This window comes from Botryllus schlosseri, chromosome 7, assembly GCF_051294905.1.
Source record: "Botryllus schlosseri isolate E-star chromosome 7, Bs_hap1, whole genome shotgun sequence".
Classification (NCBI taxonomy): domain Eukaryota; kingdom Metazoa; phylum Chordata; class Ascidiacea; order Stolidobranchia; family Styelidae; genus Botryllus; species Botryllus schlosseri.
Window position 1 is genome coordinate 23,511,575 of NC_137242.1, and position 25,615 is coordinate 23,537,189.

Below are 25,615 nucleotides of genomic sequence, written 5' to 3' on the forward strand. Positions count from 1 at the left end.
TGATATGTGTGGCGAAGTGTTCAACTAAAACCCGTTGTAAATTGTAACAATCTCAGAGTGGGTCTGAATAGCTCTCTACTAGAATTTGGATTGCGGTTTACTTTTGGATATATACTTTACCGATTGTTGCTAATCAGTCTTGAGGAGGCGCTTTGCCTCACTTGTACCATTTGCTTGTGTAGTTTACACTTGGACAACACTTTGACTAGAGAAGGGCCCAGAGATTTGGTGTCTCTCGAGTTCATAGATGAAAGGTTACAATTTGCGGGAAACTTGTAGTTTTTCAAGCCTTTGCTAACACTTTGCGACTAATTACATAATTTAGGTATTATAAAAAGCGACTCGAAATCTACATAGCAGTATTTCAACACATCTCATTCATGCGACGTAACGAACATATGAGTTTAAGTGATTTGCTGTTAAAGCTGCGATGCCTAAACACGATATTCTTCATACATTCTATACTGCGGTACGATTTAGCCCGCAATCTGGACTTCACGAATCCATGTTATTTGATCTCGAAGAACCTGAAAAGTCGCCGTCATTGCAATAAGATTTCACATGCTCCATAGTAGATTGGACTACATTCTTAATATATAAATATACCAATCATACACTCTTAATACCATCAGTATGCACTATCCGTTGATTAATTGATAATTAGGCCAACGTGATAAATTTCGTCATTTTATTGTTGTGCTCATCACAGACAGGGCATTGAATCGCATTATTTTGGCTTCTATGACAGAGTCACTGGAATCTGCATCTGCTGTCCAACTACGCCCAAATCGAAATGCAGTAAACGGCCGAATGAACACCGCAATGCATGTTTGTTGTATCTTAGCGAAAAGAGTGTGTGTTACAACCAAAGGGCCGAAAAGGGTGGTACACGAATACAGAACATGATACATCGAGGTCATACGTCCCACGTGCCTCCGTATACGTGCATAATTTGGATCAAAATGTTGTACTCGATTTAAACCGCGGTATAAGTATGAGGGATAGATTCTAAATTCGTGTGTCATGGGTGTATATTCACACCCGTATGTCAGGGGCGGTACACGGATGGAAATCACACTCTTTTCGCTAAGACTGAGGGTTGCATTTAAAACAAAAATCTATTCAAAACTAGTAAAATATTTAAACATGTTTTTAGCCATGACGTCAAGAATATTCAATTGTGACATCACAGTCGATAGACTTTGTTGTATGGCTTCTTAGGAATTGCAATTAGACACATGGTCATGGTCAGTATGGGTCCTTCGGCGAAAAAGATTTCCGACCTCTGCCTTTAATAGCGGAGGCCACACGTACAATATTAACTCGCGACGGCACTCCCGACAATCTCACTTTTCACTAAGACGGGTGTTACGTCATCATGGGGTGGGGGAAGGCTAACTGAGTGTCGTACTTACAAAGCGTCAACGTGGGCTAGGATATTGGATTCATTTTTGACATCATTCGTAACGATATTCTGCCCTACAATGTTACCGACCGGATGATTCGGTAGTACACTGTAAATCCGCAAGGTCGTATTGAACACTTCATAACACTTTTTTCTGCGTACAGACACACTTTTTGGGCATATAAACGCATTGGGCCATTATCGTCGCAACGCTTCTGCGTATTTCTCCGTTTACATGTAACACTTCGCCACTGCGGCTTATTTTCAAGAAAATTTATACTTGGTAATTTATCATCAATTTTGCATTCATAAACCATCGCTACGTTTGGATATCACATTAAATCATGGTATATGTAAAATAATATTACTCACTTGACCCAACACTCAGTTTAAGGGTAATATTTCAATGAAATTTACATATTTCCCTGTGACGAAGAGGGGTCACAACCTTCGTTACGGTAGAGCGCGCTCGATTTCAGTTTGGATTTGAATTGGTGGTTCGTCAGGCTTCAGGCAGAGAGTAGGGTACTTGGCGAAATGGATATATTGAAGCAGTTTCTGCTACCTGATGGCGTAAAGGATCATAACATCCATGTACTGTAAGGTATGGAAATGCGGTAAATGTTATTGAATGTATGTAATGTGAGAATAGTCATAAAATTAACTCGTTTTGACATTGCAGTAACGTCGTTTGTTTTAGATGTTTTAGCAGGCTACTGATATCCCTTATTCATATGAATGTTCTTTAGATGTTTTGTAGTATATGATTCGTCTGATATTATTGCTGGATGATCGAGCTTCGAATCTGATAATATACCAGGCTGCGACCAGGTCCAGTACTACGGTACTGCTGGGAAGCTGCTATAAAAGTAACTTTTTTGACATATGGATAAAGGGATGTTCTCTCTATCCACACTGAAATATCACTATGTAGGCGATATTGTGGTCCATTGTGGACAAGTACTGCAATGTCAGCAATTGAATGCCGGTATGACAGTCATGCAACGGTTTTGATTGTTTTTCAACTGCAACACATTTTACACTGTATGGCCTACTGTTTATTCCAAGTGGTAAGGTGTTAACTAAAGCGATTTTTTTTTGAAATGTCAAAATAGGTCAGAATTTTGTCAAAATTGTACCGTTAGGTCAAAAATTGCCAAAATTTTTTACAAAATCAAAATTTTGTTGGCAACTTGCATTTCGTTTGTATCATAAATGATTGCACTGTCGGTGAACTTATCATTTTACAATTTACATCTTGTAGCCTACTTTGTAGTCCTACCGTTGTAGACGGACCATCGTCTGCTCATTGTGAATCATAAACTGTCAAATGAAACAAATACTCAACGTAGCCTATTGCACTATCCTAACTGAAGCAAGACTGCGTGGGCATTGGTTCTTCTATTAGAAACCGTATGATGAATAATTGCGATGTAGACAACTTTGTCATAATGAGAGAGAGAGTGCAGTGTACGCACAACTTCAGTGTTGCCGGCCAACAACTGCAGCTGGTGAACGTTCTTTCTTCATTCTTGCCAAGCTACTTAGTTAGTACAGACACTTTCTACCCGAAAATGTAGGAAAGTATCTTTCGTTGTACTACAACAAATTTTTAATTATTTCTACCATAATACGAGATGTAACTAATACTAGAATTATTCATGGGTCCAGATTTCGATAAAATAAGTTCTTTCTCATGTAAAAATTTGTCAATTTTCATGCTAAAAGATTTTTTCAGGTCAAATTACTTCGGAAGAACAGACAGCTCCAGCCAGAAATAAAGATGAGTTCCGGTAATACAATTCTAACACTATGCGAGAAACACCTAATTTAAGTACATGGGGTCAAAATTAAGTTTTTCATCATCAAAATATGTGTGAATTTGAATTTTTTAGTCAAAATCTTACTTTTTTAGGTTCAAAAAAATCGCCCCAATAATAGCACAGCCAAACAAACAATCTTTTCAACAAACCATGGATCACAAGGGGTAGTATTTGTTTTGCCCAATCCCCAAATTTGACTTTTCTGAGTTTATTGTGATACGGTAACTGAACTAAACTCTATTTTGCAGGTAGTATGTATTGAACTTGGCACCTTTTTGAAATGCATTTGCTGTATGGAATACTGGTAAGCATCACGGTGTTTTGTAAGTGAACTGGTATATCCTTAGAGAATGAATTTGATTCTGTTGCAATCTTTGTGATAAAGATTTTTATGAAAGTTTGCTGGTAAAATTTCACAAAAATTGTTAACAATCCAGGAAGTATACTAACTGTGCCAGAGAAAAATTGGTGGTAACGTCATGTGCAACTTTCCATTCCATTACTCAATTATTCTATGAAATACACCTTCTGTCACGCACAACATATTGCAGAAAAAAAACTGTATCCAGTATGATATCTGCGTGATTACTGAGCAGTTCATTTGTATTGCGAATTTTGGCAACAAATATTTCTTTTCAATAGTCTTGGATTGATCCTCAAATTCGTTCAACTGATGTCCACTCTTTAAAAAGAGCCCCCTGGGTCTACCGTGCCTGCGATGACAATGTTGACAGTGACGTGAGGAGTCGTTCGTAACGGGTTTTGTGCCGGCACAGTCATCTTATGTGATACAGACCTTTGTCTCAAGAGCCCATGTATACATGTGATTATGTAAGCCTATTTTTTCATTTTATATATCACCATTGATTATGTAATTTGCTGGTTTTTGCAGTCCTACTTATCTCACGAACTATCTCGCAGAGTAGCTTACGGGCTATTCGATATGAGCTGAAAAAGGCTTCATCTGTGTACACTGTACAGTACACTGAACACTGAACAGAGATGTAGTTGAACGTAATGAGCTCGTGTAACTTGTACTTTCACTATTGCTTACTGAACTATAATGGGCTAGGTCAGTGGTTCTCAACCTGAGGGGCTGAGCACCTCTCCTGCGCTTCTGTAACCTATCTGTGTGAAATATTTATATTTACTTCTGCATCAAATTTACAATTTTCCTTTTTAATGTTTCTTTTTTTCTAGGAGCAGCATTTGGATTTGACCAGTAAAAAAAAGATCCGCTATGGCACGCCACGAATCAGGGACTCATCAAGCCTGGGTTGCCGGCTGATGGAAAGAATATGAAAAATGCCCTAATGTGCAGGTAGTATGTATTGCAATTGGCACCTTCTTGAAATGCATTTGTTGTTTAAAATACTGGTAAGCATCGCGGTATTTCGTAAGTAAACTGGTATATCCTTAGATAATGAATTTGATTCTGCTGCATTCGGTTATTTTTATGAATGTTTGCTGGTAAAATTCCACTAAAATGATTAACAATCCAGGAAAGTATGCTACTCGTGCTGTAGTAAAATTGGTGGTACGGTCACATGCAACTTTCCATTACATTAATTATTTGTTCTATGAAAGACACCCTTTTGTCACATACAAATGTATCCAGTGTGATATCTGCGTAATACTGAATGCCGGTGACGTCATATTTTGTGATACGATTTTTGATGTACAACGTTCTTTCGAGTTCTCTACTAGTTGCTGACGATTACCCCTGACGAGTCTCAGCCGAAAATATTCGGGCTCATTTCAATATGCATATACTATTCAATTTTATATTGAAGTTTTGCACCTCGAAGAAGCTGTTCGAATATTGAATAGTTCCCTTGTATTGCAAATTTTTGAAACAAGTATTTTCTTTTCAACAGTCTTGGATTGATCTTCAAATTCATCCAACTGGTGTCGACTCTTCGAAGAGACCCCCTGGTTCTACCGTGCCTGTGCTAACAGACAATGTTGATAGTGACGTGAGGAGTCATCTGAACGGATTTTGTGCCGGTGCAGTCATCTTTTGCGATAATACTTTTGCCTCAAGAACCCATGGAAACATGTGATCATGTAAGTCTATTTATTCATTTCATATATCACCATTGATCATGTAATGTGCTGGTTTTTGCAGTCCTAATTTTCTTAATAACTATCTATACATGCGATATGAGCTGAAGAGAGGCATGATCTGTGTACATTTAACAGAGGTGTTCTTGAATGTAAAGAGCTGGGGTAACTTGTATTTAAACTACTGCTTACTGAACTATACTTGGAACATCAAATTGAGATCATTTCCCATGTCGTGCTAATTCCAAATAATTTCGTTAATTAAATTTAATCAGGAAGGAAGTATTTTGAAAGATTGGGAACAATTACAATTACTGCAATGAAGGAAAATTATTCAACACCTTCGATAAGATGTCACAAAGTTTTTTGTACTAAAGACAATCAATGTGTCCTTTGTCTGGTCAATTATTGTAATCGTAATGGAAATCCAAACCCATAGGAATAACGATTCTACTATATTTATTTTCGGATCTTGTTTGCAATCAATTACATTTTCAGCAAAACGAGGTTGATGAAGTCAACTGTCTTCTTCTCCAAGCCAAATTGAGAGACAAGCTAATACAATCCAAGACCCAAGCGCATGTCTTATTGAAACAGGTATCGTAATCTTTCTGTTTTGTGGACCGTACAAATTTACATAGACCGTTCGTAGACGTACATAGCAGTGTTGGGATCAAGTCACTACCTTCGAGTCACGAGTCATCTCGAGTCATTGCACATTTTGACTCGAGTCAAGTCAAGTCAATCGATTTTCGAAGGTGACTCGAGTCAAGTCAAGTCACTCGTTTTTTGGAGGTGACTCGAGTCAAGTCGAGTCAAGTCAAGTCAAGTCACGAGTCAAGTCAATTTGAATTTTCGAAGCATGAGTGATGATTCAAAGTCATTACATTTTGCTCGCTGCGTGAAGTACATATTAATTGGCTATTTATCCTGAATGAAATAACAAATTTGAAGTTGAATACATGTCAAAAGGTGTTGTGTCACTCACGCATATGTAGAACTGGTAATAAAATACGTGAGTATCTGTATAGCTCCATGCTTCAGTCTGTTATTATCATCCAAAATTGAAGATCGAATTCGAAGCCTCGGGAAGTTGAAACAAATGGATATCGTACAATACACTACCCATCCATCTACACATCCGTAAGCTTATAAATGCATAAACTATATTCGTTCGATTTAAATCACGCAATAGTTGGTAAAGGTGAGCCGTCTAAGAATTAGAGATGCGTTGCTATTAGAATTAGATTAATCTACTATTACTACAACGTAAGCTGTGATAATTTAGCTTGCGGTCAATTTATTTGTGATGTAACAATGAAGGATCAGTGAAACCTACAATCAGTGAATGAGTGGTTATTCTAACAAGTGACATCGGCGTATCGCAAACAATCCGAACATACACAAGACACAGATATTTGATCGAGCCAGTTAACTTGATGACTTGAAATTGACTCGTGAATTTTGCTCCGAGTCACGAGTCAATCCACATTTTTGAAGCGCCGAGTCAAGTCAAGTCAAGTCATTTTGGCAAAGTGACTCGAGTCAAGTCAAGTCATACGAAAAAGTTGACTCGAGTCTGACTCGAGTCAAGTCATGACTCGAGTCATCCCAACACTGGTACATAGACGTTCTGCTATAAATTTCATTCTGATTTACAGTTCTGCATTCTCACTGTGGCATGTGCGTCTGAATGTCAATGTAAATGTCAAAATGGCCGAAATGAAAAAAGCGCAGACCTAATTCAAGATATTTTTATTAGTCGTTATGCGAATTTTAGTCCTTCTCAGTGATAGGATTTCACATGTACCCGAGCGTACATATATATATATGTACCCGAGCGCCTTTCCTGCGCTTGTGTAACCTGCATGTGTGAAATATTTATATTTATTTTTGCATAAAATTTAGAATTTTCATTGACATATTCAAAACTTTGGAATTTAATCACATTTTCAAGGAGCACAACTTGGAGTCGACCAGTAGAAAAGAAGCAAACACCATGGCACGCCACGAATCAGAGATTGACCGATCCTGGATTGCAGCTGATGCCAAGAATATAAAACTGCTTCAGTGAAAATGAAGTATTCAGAAACATTGTTGACGTTTTGAGCTACTATGCATTGGATTGTCATACCCTGAAGGAGTGGTTCTCAAACAGGAGAAAGCATTTGAAGGGGCGTGAACCCGCTGTCAACTAAAATCTTTTTCGCACATGGCAGCTTCTACTTATTTCTCTGTGTATGGTCAGAATTTAATATTTGAATATTCTCTCATCAACAACTATTACCGTCACTGCCATCCAACTATCAGTTGGGATTTCTAGCGTTCTGGTTGCTTTTTTTAATTTCATGATACGACGATAAGGGGTGTGTGAAATTTTTTTGCTATCATAGCGGGGCGTGTCCAAATATGTTTAAGAACCAGTGCCCTAATGACTTCCATATTTCATATTTTGCAGCAGACTGGCAAATAACAACAAAATCTTTTCTGTAAATCTGCAAAATTTGTATGGACTCAAAGAAACGATTTCTTTGTTATTTAAACAAAAGTGATTGGCATTAACCTGATATAAATCCTTGTAATGCAAGCCCAAGAATATTTTTGATGCCTGGTTAGCAGGCCCAATTTCATTAAGAGTAAAAAATACTTTGTTACTTGTTTATCGTGGTAGTGGTAGTGAAACTGATATATTCATTGTTTGTTTTTTTACAATAAAATTAGAAATTTACAAGCCATAATTTGATCAATTATAAATATGTTTTAATGATTTGTGTTGATCATGTTTTCCGTTAACGGACGTAACCAATGAATTTGATTCCATGCCTTTGTCACGAATGATACTAAATGATATTTTGTTATCACTATCCCTAATTCCCTATGCATTCATTTTCATGATTGAACGAGTTGTATGATATTTGTAGTGAGTTTGCTCTTGATCATTTGTGATGTTTGTGATTTCATGGACTATTCCGGAAACGGTTTCCACTGCTGATCTGAATTTATGAAACCCTGTCACAGCAGCTATTGGAAATGTCAATGTTTGCACGTATTTAATCACCCAGGTTGGGTATTATAAGCGTCATCTATTCATGAATCAATAAAATCTGATTTTATTTTGAGCCCTGCGTTCCGGTGACTAGTCAACCAGCCACTTTGAGGCTGAACACTTTTTAGGTAAACACTCTTAATTTAAACACTTCGCAACACTTCTAGGCGTTCAATTTTTGGATCACGTTTCGTGTTCAATTTTCCGGGTTGAGCAACACTTCAGAATTTACAGTGTAGTTGAAAACAAGATTATAATGCTATATGCACATTGCACACACATTCCAAGGCATTGCTGACAGCTATTTTTAGAGGGAATACTTTCATTAGCAGTGGTATTCAATAAATGAACACAACAGTCAAATGCCGTATGGCCCGAATTGTAGTGATTAATTCATCTGCGATTGGCTAGGTGTTGGGTCAGTTATGGACAGCTTTCTAGGGCACAACACCTGGGTGGATGAAGTCCCGCGATGATCAAATCGGAAAACCGGCGAAATAAAAATAGCCGGTAGTAACCATAATCCTTTCATATCATGCATGGGATGGGTATTAGTGATAGTTTTTCATGAGATTTTGTAACCTCCTCGTCCATCATTGCATGGCCCGTGTTTTATTGTGGTATTCGTGGTGTTTGTCGACTACTATGGTCATTTACTCCAGGCCGATATTCTTCATTTTGATTCCGTAACGGCCGACTTATAGCTTCTAGGCTTTTCGTAAGAGTCGGCTTACGCGGATGAGGTGGCGACGCGGAGCCTAGATAAACTTTCATCACTTGGGTATAAGAATTCTGAAGTCGGCCAGTGTCGTTATCGTTTTACAGACGTCGTGTTTTAATCTAATTCTTGTGGTTGCTGGAGCCAATTATTGCACCTATTTGAATATCATAAGATTAGTTTGGCATGTGCCTGTCCGTTTTCCTTGAGTTTGTGGAAATGTTTTAGAACTGATGCTCTCTGCAGGTTTGTGCGCATTGATTAGGAAACGCCAACAGGGGCACACTATACCGGTAACAACTTGTGATCAAGGGAAGAATCACACGATTACAACAAAAGCTTATCCCGGTGGATCGGATTTCAAAATGGGTGGCGCGCCTATACTACGTTGTCATCGCCGCATGTGGCAATGCCTCACGCCCATACTTTCTCACATTTCATCAAAGGAAACATCATCGAAATACCACTGTCTTGATTTCCTTTTCGCTACTAGCATCACCTTGTGATATGAGTTGTCTGTAGCGTATGCTTGGAAAATAGACACAAGTCCTATATCAGAGGTCTCAAATTCAAATGGGCTGGCGGGCCACTTTCCTAATTTTTAATGACGCCGCGGGTCGCAGCATCAATAATAGGGGTGTTCCATGTATATATTGTATAATGTCCAAGTAGTTCTTATTTGAGGAACCTTGCAGACAGGCATTTCACAAACATCGTGAAAATGTAATTTACTAATATACTATTCACGCTTGGCACAAAAAAAATCATATTTTCAAATATTTGAATAAAATAGTTTTTGTGCCGAGCATAATTCGTCAAAATAATGAGTTATAGACGTCATGCGAGAGTACGCATGATGACTTCGTAAAAGCTGTCGGGTTATAATATTGCAGCTATAGTGGACTTTGACGTGCCACAATTTTATGTAGAATATTTTAGAATTTACTAAAGATATCAGAGCATGTGAGCGGTGTAGCCTAATCGGGGTTTCGGATATAGTCGTGATAAGTATCCTATTGTTACTGTCATTGCTAAAGTCAAATTAAACCCGCGTTAGCTTTTCTTCGATTAATATTGGAACAGATCAATAACAACTTAAATAGTAATAACATTGTTTCTCAGCCGTTTTAGCGATCGTACCCCTTGTGAATTCAATAAGATTTTCCGTGCCCCTGTTCATTTTCAACACAATTTCTGATGGTAACTATAGTTATATATATATAAAAATCAGAAAGCCCATTAACATAAAATCCCGCGTAGCTCGAATATTATTTTCCAGTTGAATAAATTGGTCCAGAAAATATTCCACATCATATAGGCCTATTTCCACGATGCATCTCGTACCCTCTGATGTGGTGCTTCGTACCTCGAAGGAGCTACGGACCCCTGGTTAAGAACCCCTGCAATAGAAATGACCAGTCGCCGAAGAATCCATTGGTGTTACATCCGTGGAGCGTACCACTGCCTTAGTCGCCACCGATAATAACATGGATAAAGAGGACAAACAACAACCAGTATATATGGTATACAGCAGGGGTGGGCAACATACGGCCCGCGGGCCGGATCCGGCCCGCGAAGGAATTTTGTCCGGCCCGCGGACAGTTTTCCGTTTTATATGATAATGCGGCCCGCGGCTACAGCCTGCCGAAATACCCCGCTACTTGCTTACTACGTCAAATTTTAGTGAATATATGCTATTTGTAAGCGCAGCGTGCGAGTGGAGCTTGCGCGTAAGTTCGTCGAAGCGAGAAGACTTGCATTATCGGCATTTACGATGTACTCAACCCTAATATCGTTTGTGGTAATCATGGTGTTTGTAGACTACAATGGTCATTTACACCAGACCGATATTTCTAATTTTTGATTCCGTAACCGCCAACTTGTAGGCTTTTGTAATACAACGCTTATGCCAGGGGTCGCCAACTCAAAACGGGTCGCGGGCCACTTTTCAAATTTCGTAGATGCCGCGGTCCGCATGAATTTAATATCGAGATAAATAAGGCCACACAGATAAACAACGACGCTATCTCATCACCTACCCAGCCCTAATGAATTGATATCTTGGTAAATTTGGGGTGCCGGGCTTATCGAACGCCTTGAAATATTAATTAGAGATTGCACCGTAAGTTGATTGATCACAGCATAGTGTCCTATATGGTGTGTACACAAGCAAATCTCACGGCTCAGTAAAATTGGTCTACGTCACACTTTCCCTTTGGTCAAAGGCAATTTTACCGTCATTTTTGACCGGCTTGTCAAGCATTAAAATTGATAAAACTGGTATCAATCGAAAGCTACCGCGGTACTGATTGCGAAAATATAAATTGTATTCTGCTCGTGGTCATGGAACCCCCAAAATCAGCTTCGAATCTTGCATTGTAACGGAGTTTGGTATTGTGACGCAGCCATGCCGTCTGGGAGCAGGTGAGGAGCAGAGTAAACCGCAAGTGTATTGGCCATTGTTGCGCTACCGATTGAGCATTCACATTCTTACTCTCGTGCACGCTTGCTCCTGAGCTGCTCAGACGGCATGGCTGCGTCACAATACCAAACTCCGTTACAATGCAACATTGCAGGCTGATTTTTTTTTTGGGGGGGGGGGGGGTCCAGAACCTCGAGCAGAATAGAATTTATGTTTTTTGAAAGCCAGCGCCGCGGTAGCTTTCGATCGATACCCGTTTTATCAAATTTAATGCTCGGCAAGTCGGTCAAAAACTACCGTCAAATTGCCTTTGACCAAATGGAAAGTGTGACGTAGACCAATTTCACTGAGCGGTCAGTTTTGATTGTGTTCACACCATATAGGACACTATGATCAAAGAGAAGCAGACAAGGCGGCGTCTGTATGACAATGCAGTTCCCAAATCCACATTATATCCTCGTCGTTATTGGCAAGAAATGGCTTTGAAGGGACATTGCTGTCGTTAAAATACCATCGTTAAATACGATTTAGTCCTTGTATATGTGGATAAATGGGCGAATAATGTATCGATTCAGCAATCCGGCCCGCTACGTACTTGATTTTCCTATATCCGGCCCGCCGACTAGAGAAGTTGCCCGCCCCTGGTATACAGTATATATATACGTCACGGGGGCCACAAAACGCCAATGGTTTCCATATAGACCTGGTTAGATATCTATATACCCTACGTAACGCAAGTTACGGGGTTTTGATATGTTACTATTCCTCACGACAGTTTCATAGATTGTTGCGTCCGTAGGATCACCAAGTCACTATTCCGAACGCAAGTCCTTCTCTGATTTTAACGTTTGACCGGGCACAACTCGAGTCATTTTTAGTTTATCACCCAATCAACCCAAAATCGAGTAATTTGACGAAAGGTCGCACCAAACGAAATCACAATCTTCAGTTACGAATCATCAACGGGTCATGTTTCATCATCATGAACCTGAAATGTGACGTAATAGCGATTTTCCACCTCATGGTAGATTTTAGAAGTGATGTGATGGTGAGGTTTGTTTAGATTTCAGGTTTTTGTAGTAGTTTTAGAGTGAACTTTAAGTTCTTAAATCTAAAAAAGATATATGACAATTGAATATATTGTCGAATAATTCAAATTCCAAAATGCCTTCGCGGGCCGCACAAAATGTTCTCGCGGGCTGCGTGTTTGCGACCTCTGTGCTATATGGACTTATTAATGCATGTTGTGATCACAACACGTTAACGGGGCATGGTCGGAACCAACAATGCGTAAAGATGATTCCTCGTCATTCATCGCAAAACATAGCACGCTTTAAGTATGCCGATGCTGTGAAATCACTAATCGTAATTAACCACAGTCTCGCCAACAAAAGGGAGGACTGGGGAAAATTAACGCGATGACTAAAACCGAATGCGCTAGCCAGTCTCATGACACCGCTTAACTATAGAACAGCGGATCGCGACGTATTGTTGTTGTTTTGTTTCACGGCGGTTATAGACATCTGTGGTCATTTTATGTCAGCTATAGGCCCGTACGTTTGATGGCGATTCCTTTTATTACTTGATGGCCTACTTTTTCACGCGCAGCCTGCACATAAGGTGGTGATGAGGAGCCTGGGCAAACCTTCGACACAATACAATAGTCTTCGCAATGAATCTAACCCGTAGCCCATTGGTTGCCTTGTTTAGTATATATGTTATTTTATATACCATGCCGATATTGTCAATTGCCACTACTGAACCTTCGACTTACAGTACGTTCCAAATTCGCTCCAGGTTTCTGTAAGACACTCAGTTAACACCTTGGTGATGATGGAGATCATGGGTGGCCAACCTGCCGCCGTATAAGGAGATTTGTGCGGCCGTCGATACGTAATTCAATTAGTAGGCTATGTGTTGGCGGCCGTGGACATGCAAATTGAATTAGCGACTTTACTCTCGAATTTTGAGAGATTTCAATTATTCTAGAAATTTCTTTTCGATTCAATGCGACTTCGTTTTTCCATATTAATATAGTATCCGCCTTTGCATTGTGAGCCCCACAGTGAAGATGCGAACAGCAGAGGAAAATGGTGCGTCCTATATAGAAATACCAGCTTGTAATCGTGTGCACCTCACGAAAGAAATTTGTTTCTGGTTCGTTTGGTCGATTCCAATACCTTTCTCCTATACCGACAATCCTGATGGAGGTCAAAAAATAACAGCATGCAACAAAGTGACTAATAACAATTGGCTCACTCGAATATGTATCATCATTCACAGCTTGCCCTAAATTTTCGAAAACAATCCCTCCATCAACTCTAGCGTCGAATCTCATCAGATGGGCCGAGAAAAGATAAATATTTGATAGTAATATGTGAAATTACTATGTATTAATGACGAAATTCACACGTGAAACTGAAAAAAAATTTCTCGCCTTGCGCAGCCATAACGACACCCAGTTACTATTCATAACATGACTATTCACGATTTCGGTAAGTCGATAGAAAAAAGTAGATTAGTCCGGACTTTACCGGAAATGGACATATGGAGACTGGACACTGTGGACTATTTATCATGGGTATTTGGCGTCCAGTTAGTTCAATAAGACTATGCCCTGGAATACGGCCATAGGCTATACATAAGTCTAAGTAATCGTAACACGGTCCTGAATAGCAAAAGGGGTGGCTACCCCTGATGTAGATCCTAGCTCGATAAATCGCATAAACAGCAAGGATCCTATATAGCGGAGACTTCAGTCGACAGCAACCGTTATTGTTAATTTATAGTGTTTTGATGGCATTGGTAAAAATAAATAGATTTGAGATTGATGTGATGACCTTTTGGTCATCGACTTCTGAAATTTCTGGGGTACGTTCAACCGGCTACAAAACTTGAATGGGTTCGCGATCAAAAGAGTTTAAGAACCCCTGCCCCAGATAAACCCCCGATATCTTCATGGAGTCGTTTTCAGTTGGATTAAAACCAGTATAGCTCATTGGTCACGTATAGGATGAACATTGGACAATTGAGCATGGACCATTGATGTCGCAGCGAATTTCATGATTGACCATTGCCTATCATGAGATCCAGGCTTTTACGTTAACTACATTCTATGTAGTCTCAAACGGGCACGATGTACTCAATTGTACTCGATATTACATATCGTGTTAGACAAAGTCATAAAAGCACTTTTAATGAGTGGATTGTGATATCTCTTTGTGCTAAATGCATCTCTTCGAATCGGAAGTGTCCATTAGGGCTGTTCAAAAATAACTTTTTTTTCCTGATTCCAGCCGTTCACTGATTAAATTGTCAGGTTGCCACAACAAAGGCTGCACACCAAATTTGGTTCAATTCGAACATGTCTAAGCGTCCGCAGAGCCAATTAAAATTTTTAATTTACTACGTAAATTTAAAAAAAAAATTTCAAATTTTTCTCTCAAACCCATGAAAATGTTGAGATGTCTTCAAAGACCATGCAAATGAAATTTGAGTCAATTCCAACCAGTAGAAACGGAGTTATTTGAGTTTTTCGTTGATAATTCTCGGATTATCCACCAATCAAGGATAATTGGAAAATTATCAACGAAAAACTCCAATAACTCCACTTCTACTAGTCCGAATTGAGTCAAATTTTATTTGCATCGTCTCTGAAGACAGCTCAACAATTTCATGGGGTTGACAGAAAAATTTGAAAATTTTTTTTTTTCAATTTTCCTGTATAAATTAAAAATTTTAATTGGATCCGCGGAGCCCTATACTTGTTAGAATTGAACCAAATTTGGTGTGCAGCGTTTTTTAAGGTAACCTGACGATTTAATCGGTGAACGGCTGGAATCCGGAAAAAAAAGTTATTTTTGAACAGCCCTAGTGTCCATTCAATATCGGTAACTGCGACGGTGCTCTGTACAAAATTATGGGTATGGTTGAACGCCGTTGTCTCAAAGCAAGTCCTACGCCAATCTCGTAAGCCCTGTCCTGCACGTATCCCCGCCGAAGAGAAAATATTCACCAACAAATGGAAAATCAGATTCAATAACAGCAATGACATTTCGATGCTTTTCCATACGTCGATATTACTATGTAAAGGTTTAGGTGGACGCGGTGATCTCAAAAGGGATAGATGAGAATTGTGCACTCACCGAAAGCGTTACTACAGAGAAATATCAAACTGTAGCTAACTAAATATCACTAGCATACAGCCAGCGGTGCTAATGTCATCACTATGGTCTTCGATTAGTGACAAAGGTAACAAGGGATGCTGCTGAAGCTGACTGAATACAATGACGTTGGGTAGGTTTACATGCAGATGGACCCACTATAAGAATTATGAGATATAAACTGTTAGGACTGCGGGTATAGGACTCTAGACACGGGAATCTGACTGGAAAACAATGATTTCTAGAATTCAGCCAATTTTTAACAACCCCGGAGACGTCCAAGCGTGAGATGTTCAACTCTTGGTCCATGTTTGTAATTACGGACCGCACAGTTACATAAATTAAAGTTCTGATCAATCACTCTTTGTAAGACTTTGTAGGAGCTTAACAAATGCGCAATCCCTTGCGCAACTTTAAGTTAAACGGCTACTGGGATTAGGGAATGTTATTCATTGTCTTCGTGACCTAAACTGGACCTAGCGTGTCTTATCCCACACTGCACATTGCCCTTTGATAACATAGGCGTCTTTGTGTTTGGATTGGAAAGCCCGTAGTCCACACCTATCCTCTTTCAAGTGTTAGTCCCGACAGACCTTTTCCTACTACGGATCCATCAACCTAATCCCCTAAACATCGTGATTTATGTGCTGTTCATCAGAGAGATTGCTTTGTTTCATTAAGTGATTTCTCTGCTTTCGTAGGTCGAGCGTAATCAAACGTGTTAACCCGAAAAATAGCCTTTCGAAAGTGCCGTGAAGTATGGCTGCAGCCGTTGCTTGTGTCGAACCTGTAACTTATCAATACCATACATCTTAGTTAGGAGTTTTTAGCGATTTGAAGAACATTCTTGGAATTGTCGATTTGATGTTGCTAATCGCGAGAGGCGCCATGAGAGCAAACTAAATCGTCGGTCAAGTACTCGAGTTCGCTCTGCAGTAGACTTAGGGCAGTGTGGCTTTCGACCTTCTTGACCATGCGGCATCCTATCAAAGGGATAAATAGTTGGCGGCACCCCAGCACTGGATCAACTTTATGCGTTTTCAGCATATCAACGTACACTCTTAGCGAAAAAGTGTATTCACAAGCATGCACCACCCGTGATATACGCGTGCGAATCAGCCGTGAATACAATTCAGTTTCAAACTAAAATAAAATCCATGTCCGGAGTCGCATTTAGTCTAATTTGTGCACATCATAATTTTGATTGATAATGGAGCAATAATGTTATACTCTTATCGGAGGAAAAGCAATCATTCCAAAACCCTTTTTCGCTTATCTTGAAAACAAATTGCTACCGCTGAATTTCTACATGTCCCGCTGGCGCTACGCCGCTAACCAAGCCTGCTGCAGAAAGTAAATGCCAATAACTACGATATGCCAAACCTGATACTCTCTGAAACTCGGTTAGCAACAAAAACGTTCAGTTAAGGGGGCAGTTAAGGAACAGTCTAATCTGTTCTCATGTTAAATATAAAATATATATAATAATAATAATACAAATAAAAGCCGTGTATATGTTTATCCACTGGTATTTATGAATGATGATAATCAGGAACATTTTTTCTGTAAATATTGAACGCTCATATATTTTGTATTGAAATGCGGTGAATCACCTCTGAATCCACACCCTAAACACACCTGATTTTATCAATTCGTGCGTGATTATATCAATATATTGCATGTCGCCAACAACGTAGATACGCTTATATTCTGATTTCCACAGTCTGAGCATTGGGCAGTGCCCTTGATGTTTCATGTTTGTACTGTATGGGACATTTATTTTGCTTGTGGAGCAAGAAATGCACTGACTGCTTCAGACATCTGGCAATGTGGCTCTGCCGCGTCGAGCACTAATGAGGATCAAGTCAAAGGGGGCTTGTTGGTGCGAGCCGGTGACCAGATCTGAAATTATACTCAAACCGGAATTATTTGAAAGATACTGTCGCATTTACTCCAGAAATGTCAATATCATTCTAAACAGGGTACCAGTAACCCCCCAAAATAGCACGATGGTACCGAAAAAGGCGATGTTACTGGATAATAGTAGAGCAGTGAGACAGCGCCTTGTCTATCGTGTCACGAGAATGTGCCCAATTTGTGTTGAGTGGTATTCCGGTATCTTGACGAATTTTATGTCGTCACACAAAGGCGGCACAAGTAACGTAGTAGTCTATTTTCCAATCACGAACCGCATCGTCACCGGCTTTTGAATACATAAGATCTGTACTTAACCAGTTTTTGCTTAACAATGTAACAGGCCGTAATACTGCAGTTCTTCATTATCTCGCGAGACTATTGAACGCTCTAAATGGCTCCACGGTTGAGAGTCACTGACTTATGGGTACTTACGATTTTTAATTCGATAAGAGATTGTTAACAGGTTAAGGTTATTGAATGACATATAATGTTATGACACGCTAGACTACGTTTGCTAATTTCAAACGTCGTAGCCTAGATGAAGTTTTTTCTGTAATGTATTGACGGCACTCATAATATCTTACCCTGGTCCGGTACGTCATGTAAATGCAGGCATTGGATTTGAAGAGAGGTTTACAACCTGTGATCCGCAGAGAAAATTGTGAGGTCCGCGAAATGGGTTTCAAATTTAGCCTAAGGACTTATAAGTTTGAGCTGATCCCGTGCGGTTGAGAGAATGGATAAAAAGAAAGAACAAAATCAATTTAATATATGCAAATGCTGACATGCAAATCGTCGCGTTTCTTCTGCATTTATACTTCGGGGACCATTGGTTCCCACAACTCGTTCCGAGCTTAGTGTTACCAGCCCAGTAATGGGCCAAGACGTGTATCTGTAGCAATGTGGTTCGCATACCGAACACATCAGCCCTAATTCACGGATAGCAACCCTTACTTTAAGCATCGACCCGTAGTCCAGCTGCAGGCCAGTGCGATGCCACAGGTGGACGCACCGTTGCTTTATGTCTCGGTATTATATCGCGTGTATAGTCCGTGTTGACTCATGAAATGAAACTCATCAACGGGGCCACATTTTTGTTATTCAAAATACCTTTTAAGTTATGGATAGTATGGTCTGTGTAATCCTCCGATAAGTTGTATTTAATATTCGAAATTTTATGCCGGTGACTTCATATTTGGTGATACGATTGTTGATATGCCATGTTCCTTCAATTCTCTACTAGTTGCTGACGATTGCCCTTGACGAATGTTTATTTCAATATGAATATATTATTCAATTGTAAATTGGCGAGAGTATAAACTCTCCTTTACCTATACTTACTTTCACACGTAATATCTAAGTGACAAATACACGGTACGACATTAGTGCCAATCTACAACTACATGGGTAATACACATATCATGTAACATTGTAACATATCCATCTTCCCATGGCGTAAATCCCGTGTATGTTCAGTAGGGATGGTGTGAACCTCTGAAAGGTTCAGGTTCGTGTGAACGCGAACCTTTTTGAAAGGTTCTGTGTGATCACGAACGTGAACATCGTGACGTCACGTGACGTCATATTGCTAATTCCAACCCTACATTTCAGTGAAGTGATAGCCTATATTAATGTACAGTGCACACGATACCTAACGACGACTCGGGCCACATATAATGCCACAATGCTAAAGTACATATTGAAGTTTTAAACGACGCCAAATGTATCAATTGGGGCAATCAAATGATATAATGATACCATAAAATCAATATCTTCCGTCGTTTTGCCAACAATTTTGACGAGGACTTGCAAGGGACGGGGACTTGCATGGGAACGGTCTAGGCCAGACCGGACAATGTATTCGGCGTCCGAGTATTGCTACGTTGATATTGAGCAGAGTATAAAACGGGTTTCTATACTTGTTACCGATATTACCCCATCAACAAGTTATACAGCAGTAGCCAACACCCCAATCGCACGGATTTGGTTTTTATGATACAATAAACATATGAAGTCACGATTGCCCCGTACGCCTGCCAGGTTTTTACATCAGACAACGATATCAATGTCATTGATTGGTTGAATAAGTATCATTCGCTCACTACCTCCGTCTTACATGTAGTGTATTTAGCTATTGATGTTGTGAGATTGCGGATCAAGCTCACAGCAGAATATATATTCACAGATGGAAAGCTGAATATTTCGAGCAAACATTTGTAACAAAGCAATTTTTGAGATTGTCAAGGTGCAAACTCGTTTAGTGTTGATTTTTTCATGCTGCCAGCGCCATGCATAAAGTTGTTCGCAGTTGAAATGCAATAAATTTCAACCAAAGTTGTCATATTGAAGTGAAAGTTGTAATATATGAAAAAGGTTCACAGTGCAGAACCTACCAAGGTTCGTTTGTGAACGTGAACCTCTAAATTTCCGAGGTTCACACACAGAACGCGAACGTGAACCTCACGTTCACACCATCCCTAATGTTCAGCCGTGAGTATACAGTGTGCACTGTGTAATGTGCTTATACATAGCTGGTACTCATCGGCATTACCAGAGGAACCACGGAAGATTTGATAGAGAGAGTAGAAATGTCTGACCAAACGTCTCGCAAGTAATTACAACCGGTTGATGAACTATTTGTTTTATCGCGGCGTGCCAGAAACGACTGATGTTATCGTGATAGTTTTCCTTGTAAGCGACTGATTTTTGACATAACGTCCGCGTAAAAAAACAACTAAAGACGTTCTGATTCTGTTTCAAAATCTTGCGTGCCACACTGTCGTAGATTTCCATTTCGCGGTTCTTCTCGAAGTGCTGGTTGCGAATGCGTTCAAGTTATGTGTTTCGGCATTCAATAAAGATGGTTGACCTGTTGGAATTCGCCACGAAATTCCTGCCAATGTCATGACATTGACCATCAAAGATCAAGGTCTGCAGTTAATGATCCTTGTGACAGTGATTTGTATTCGGTAATCTTCTGAAACATTGGTTGCGAAACCGGTACACCAGCTTGTGTGTGTATAACAGTACGCGCCCGTGACTTCGCTTTTTAATTTCAATTGCAATGACGGTTCATTGGAGCAAAGGCATTTCAGTCACTATCATGAATTTGACTGCATGCCATCATTTGACAGTGACAGTGACATTTGACATTTTAACCTTTACGGTGCAACTAGGGTTAGATTTAAAACAAAACTTTTATTAAAACACACTTGCGTTAGACATTTTTGAACGATCTTTTAAATATAAGCCTTTTCTCGTGTTTTATATTAATTAGCCTTCTAGCTTCGCCTATAAGGCGCTATATGGACAACTTCTATTAATTCATTCATTACTCCAGATTGTCGATTAGATATTACTATACTATGTATCGTTTTATACTATATTATTAATTTTGATTATATTAATATAAAATATATTACAAATGGCATAGTAGGCCTATACTAGGGATCTTTTCCATCATAATAATAATCGGGTATAGAACGAAAAAAATCGATCGTTCTTTTTTATGCTAGAAAATAGGTTGCCGCGTCTTGGACCCGCGTGTCCGCTGTTCAGGAGGATAAGAGCGCTTGTAGTCTGAACGAAGCCAATTTTAATCTGCAAACGGACTTTGATGAAGCTGCCACAAATCATCTCCAAACAGAGCAAGACTTAGCATGCAAGCCCGCAGCAATTGCTTATTTACAATCGGCTTATCGTTAGGCTTGAAGCGTTCTCTATTGGGCACACCGTTTCGTGCGATTGGATGAGAGATAACTCCTCTATAGTCCTATTTAGTTGCAATCTGTCTCTTGCCGTGTTTACTTTGCTTGACAAGCGTCCAGCCGTAATCATTACAAGAAAATGGACGCTCGCCGCCCCAAAGGAGCTTAATCTAAAACTCAAACAATTGGTCAAAGTAACAGCTGCGGCTTAATAACACAAAACAGCTATTATGGCTTTTAAACTAACACCAAGTTCATTTACAACAGTAAGTAAGTACTTCAAGCGCCTGCACCCGCAAGGTGCTTACGAGTAATTGAGTACGCAAACATATATGGAGCACGAACATACCAAATTTCCAACTATGAAGAAGTTCGCCTGCATTAAACTATGCTATTTTGCTGTTACTTATTCTTCTTTAAGCACAAAATGATGATGAGCTGTGGGTATAGGCTTATAACCTATAGCAAACCTATGCTTACATTACAGACTTCTTTGGAAACGTGGTGAACCTATATACCTCGGTTAATACCAGCAAATATTGTTTGTGCTCATGGAGTCGATACAAATAGAGATTAATCTCACTAATTGTATTTGCATTTGGCTATTTTGTGCAATCCATCAACATAAATCTACCAAACACTAGTTTGGTGTTGAAGTTTCCATACCTTTCAATCAACGCGTGGCACCACGGTTACTCATAATTATATAGGTTGGGCTCTGTCGGATTTAAAATATGGTGCGTGCGATTTGAGGCATAGGATTTTACCAGAAGCCGTGCGGTCTTACGATACATAGGTCCTTGCTGTCTATTGAGTCATATCATTCCAAGAAGCAAAACTTTAAGCCCACGAGTGGATACAACCCGTTACCGGATCAAGTTTATTCATAGGATGGTTCATTCGAAAGCGGCAACGGGTAGTTCGAGTATTGTCATGTAAAACTCGCGGCGTCTTTGTAACTTGGTCACCGGTAGATTACGAAAACGTGATGTCGCTTTGGCTGCCTCAGCAGCATTGCTCAGCAGCGAATGCTTGCGACTAAGTTTGAGTGCCGCTGCCGCATACGGCAATCGATGAAAGCTGACTGGGTTATGTTCTAGCTCCCTCTGGCGTCATCCTCTCGTCAAAAGAACTGCCGAAACGAGAACAGCCGATGCAAATCATATATAATATAATGTATATATCCAACCAGTCAGCTGATAGTAATAGAAATATCAAAATCTCCGTTGCGATTGTACGGTTTTATACGGGGAATAAAGATTCCCAATAGTACGTCTGACTAAAATACAGTACGATTTGCGGCCCAGCATGAGGCCGCCTCCGGGTCAAAGCGTTTCCTCATATTGAGCAGTTAGAATGATGCGCCTGTGATATGGTCGGTAAAGGATTGCGAGCTGATTTCTTCAGTGCGAGAATCTTGTTCCAATGCTGTGCTTTGAACTGTGATCACATTCTTTGCGATTGTTCAGAAATTGTCATAGCGCATGGCGCAGAGAATATTATACTGATTACACTCATTTCTGTTGTGGCATGCAAAATAGCAGTGAACTGGTATTTGTATCATGTACACACAATGTACAACAGTACAGTAAGCTTGTGCAGTATCCTTAAAATTTCATTCCATCTTAATGATTTCTGGTATATGGCCTGTTAGTTGTCGTAACGCAATGATTATTTCAGGTCAAATAATATCTACGAACCGGACAATGTCGCGGGACATCGCTACTCTTCCGTCATCATCATTTTAATAAAATATTTATCAAATAAATACACCACAAGATTGTGATATAATGAAAAGATCGGGGGTCAACATGGTTCGCGGGTCGAACTCAACTCAGCTCTATGACAGATTTCTGTCGCACGCGATTTGAAATTGGGGTGCATTATTTTCCCCTGCCCTCAAATTCGTACTTCATTTGTACTACTCAAATTGCAACGACGGAACTGTGTGGGTTCTGAACGTTTCGGCAACCGGACATATCAATGTCCAACGATTTGGCTAACCTGCGACGGTCATTCTTGGCCAAGGTTTGTCATCGCCGATTTGTTTCACACCGCACTTTGCCTATTCGTACGTAGGTACGTAGGGCCGTACGTAGGGCCGCAGTGGTTACTGATTACACTCACTTCTGTTGTCGCATGCAAAACAGCAGTGAACTGGTATTTGTATCATGTACACACAATGTACAACAGTACAGTAAGCTAAATGGGATGACTCGAGTCAGACTTGACTTGACTCGGCGCTTCAAAAATGTGGATTGACTCGTGACTCGGAGCAGAATTTTCGAGTCAATTTCAAGTCATCCAGTAAACGGTGTCGATTGCATCACCCTATCTTATGTATGTATGTATGTATGTTGTAGTAGTAGTAGTAGTAGTAGTAGTAGTAGTAGTAGTAGTAGTAGTAGTAGTAGTAGTAGTAGTAGTGGTAGTGGTAGTGGTAGTGGTAGTGGTAGTGGTAGTGGTAGTGGTAGTGGTAGTGGTAGTGGTAGTGGTAGTGGTAGTAGTAGTAGTAGTAGTAGTAGTAGTAGTAGTAGTAGTAGTAGTAGTAGTAGTAGTAGTAGTAGTAGTAGTAGTAGTAGTAGTAGTAGTAGTAGTAGTAGTAGTAGTAGTAGTAGTAGTAGTAGTAGTAGTAGTAGTAGTAGTAGTAGTAGTAGTAGTAGTAGTAGTAGTAGTAGTAGTAGTAGTAGACTTGAATCGTGACTTGACTCGTGACTTGACTTGACTTGACTTGACTTGACTTGACTTGACTTGACTTGACTTGACTTGACTTGACTTGACTTGACTCGACTTGACTCAAGTCTGCTCCGAAAATCGATTGACTTGACTTGACTCGAGTCAAAATGTGTAATGACTCGTGATGACTCATGGTTCGAAGGTAGCAACTTGATCCCAACACTGGTGCAGTATCCTTAAAATATCATTCCAACTTAATGATTTCTGGTATATAGCCTGCTAGTTGTCGTAACGCAATGATTATTTCAGGTCAAATAATACCTACAAGCCGGACAATGTCGCGGATACATCGCTACTCTTCCGTCATCATCATTTTATTAAAATATTTATCAAATAAATACACCACAAGATTGCGATATAATGAAAAGATCAGGGGTCAACATGGGTCGCGGGCCACTTTTCAAAATTCGTGGAGGGCTCGGGCCGCATGAATTCAACATCGAGATAAGATAGGTCACACAGATTGACCACCACATTTTTATAACATTACGTCAGTACAACGCCATGCTCTTTGTCAAGGGCGACGGGCATAGTTGACAGCAAAGAAATGATGTTTGATTAAAGAAATATTAATGAAACAAAAATATCGTGATCCCTGGTCTACAATATCCCCGGTTTGGGAAGCCTATGCTCGAGGAATCGCAAAATCCTTTCATAAATCAACATAAGGTAACTTTATTTTTGGATACGTCAATACTTTTGGCCAGCATGCGACTCCGCGAAGTGCGCGGCAAAAAATATCGGCGGGCGTAAACCTTAACGCTCAGAAAGACCGCCACATGTTTGCTGAAACATTTGATCACGATATAGATAGCCTATGGCCCGGCGTCGAAATAGCCGCCGCCGAAGTGTTCCCTCCCGTAGTGGATACGATGGTCCTGATAAAGAAATGCGAACTAGGAAATGGGTACATCTCAAGAAAACGGTTTTTCCTTACGGTTGGTTTGGTACGAATGATCGATACCAAAATAATTTGAGTTAAGACACCATACGAAGAAGGCGTGTAGATGCAGGCGCTGGGTGGCAATATAGAGGTCTGCCTGGGAGCTGATTGAGATGGCGTTTTGAATGCGATGAGCATGATTGCAAAATGTGACGTATTCCAATGGCACCTTGGGGCTGTTTCGTGTTTATACTTCAGTCGAAAGGCTGAAGAGATCAAACAAATGCGCCCACTGGAGAAATTATGTTTATGTTCTTGGATTCGTTATAGATTTCATGTCTTGGCTACATATCGTAGCATTCCAAACGCAATCCACCGAAACATAAACTGAACAACAGCGAAGCAATCTGTTCTAATACCGAACGAGATGGATGGCATATAAATTCAGAACACATCAAATCATCGACCGCACTGTGGCGAAGTATTAGGTTATTATTCTACAATCCAAAATTCCTGTATAGAATGATTCATCTTTGTGATACCCGTATATTGATATATTTCCAAGCTTGAGAAATCGATGTTACTGTCAGTTTTACTAGATATGTCATCTACGCTAGCTTGCATAGCTCAGCTTTGGTACTGCATATTTTGTATGCTGTTATACGACGCACTGAGGTTTCAAGGCTTCCGAGTTGGGAAAAAGAGCTAATTGATTTTTGTTTTGTTTTGAG

At 39.9% G+C, this 25,615-nt stretch overlaps 1 protein-coding gene and 2 long non-coding RNA genes across 3 annotated transcripts in view; 2 read left to right on the top strand and 1 right to left on the bottom strand.

Annotated features, from left to right (window-relative positions):
- The window catches only part of LOC145442848 (bystin-like), a 360,604-nt gene that overhangs the window by 109,016 nt on the left and 225,973 nt on the right, over positions 1-25,615 (bottom strand). The gene's annotated exons all lie outside the window — the stretch shown is intronic.
- Positions 1-25,615, top strand: part of LOC145442981 (uncharacterized) — a 90,458-nt gene that overhangs the window by 37,779 nt on the left and 27,064 nt on the right. The window lies entirely within an intron of this gene.
- Positions 4,475-5,890, top strand: LOC145443310 (uncharacterized). Its single transcript, XR_013916386.1, has 3 exons — positions 4,475-4,549; positions 5,106-5,295; positions 5,791-5,890. It is a non-coding gene; the product is annotated as an uncharacterized LOC145443310 (long non-coding RNA).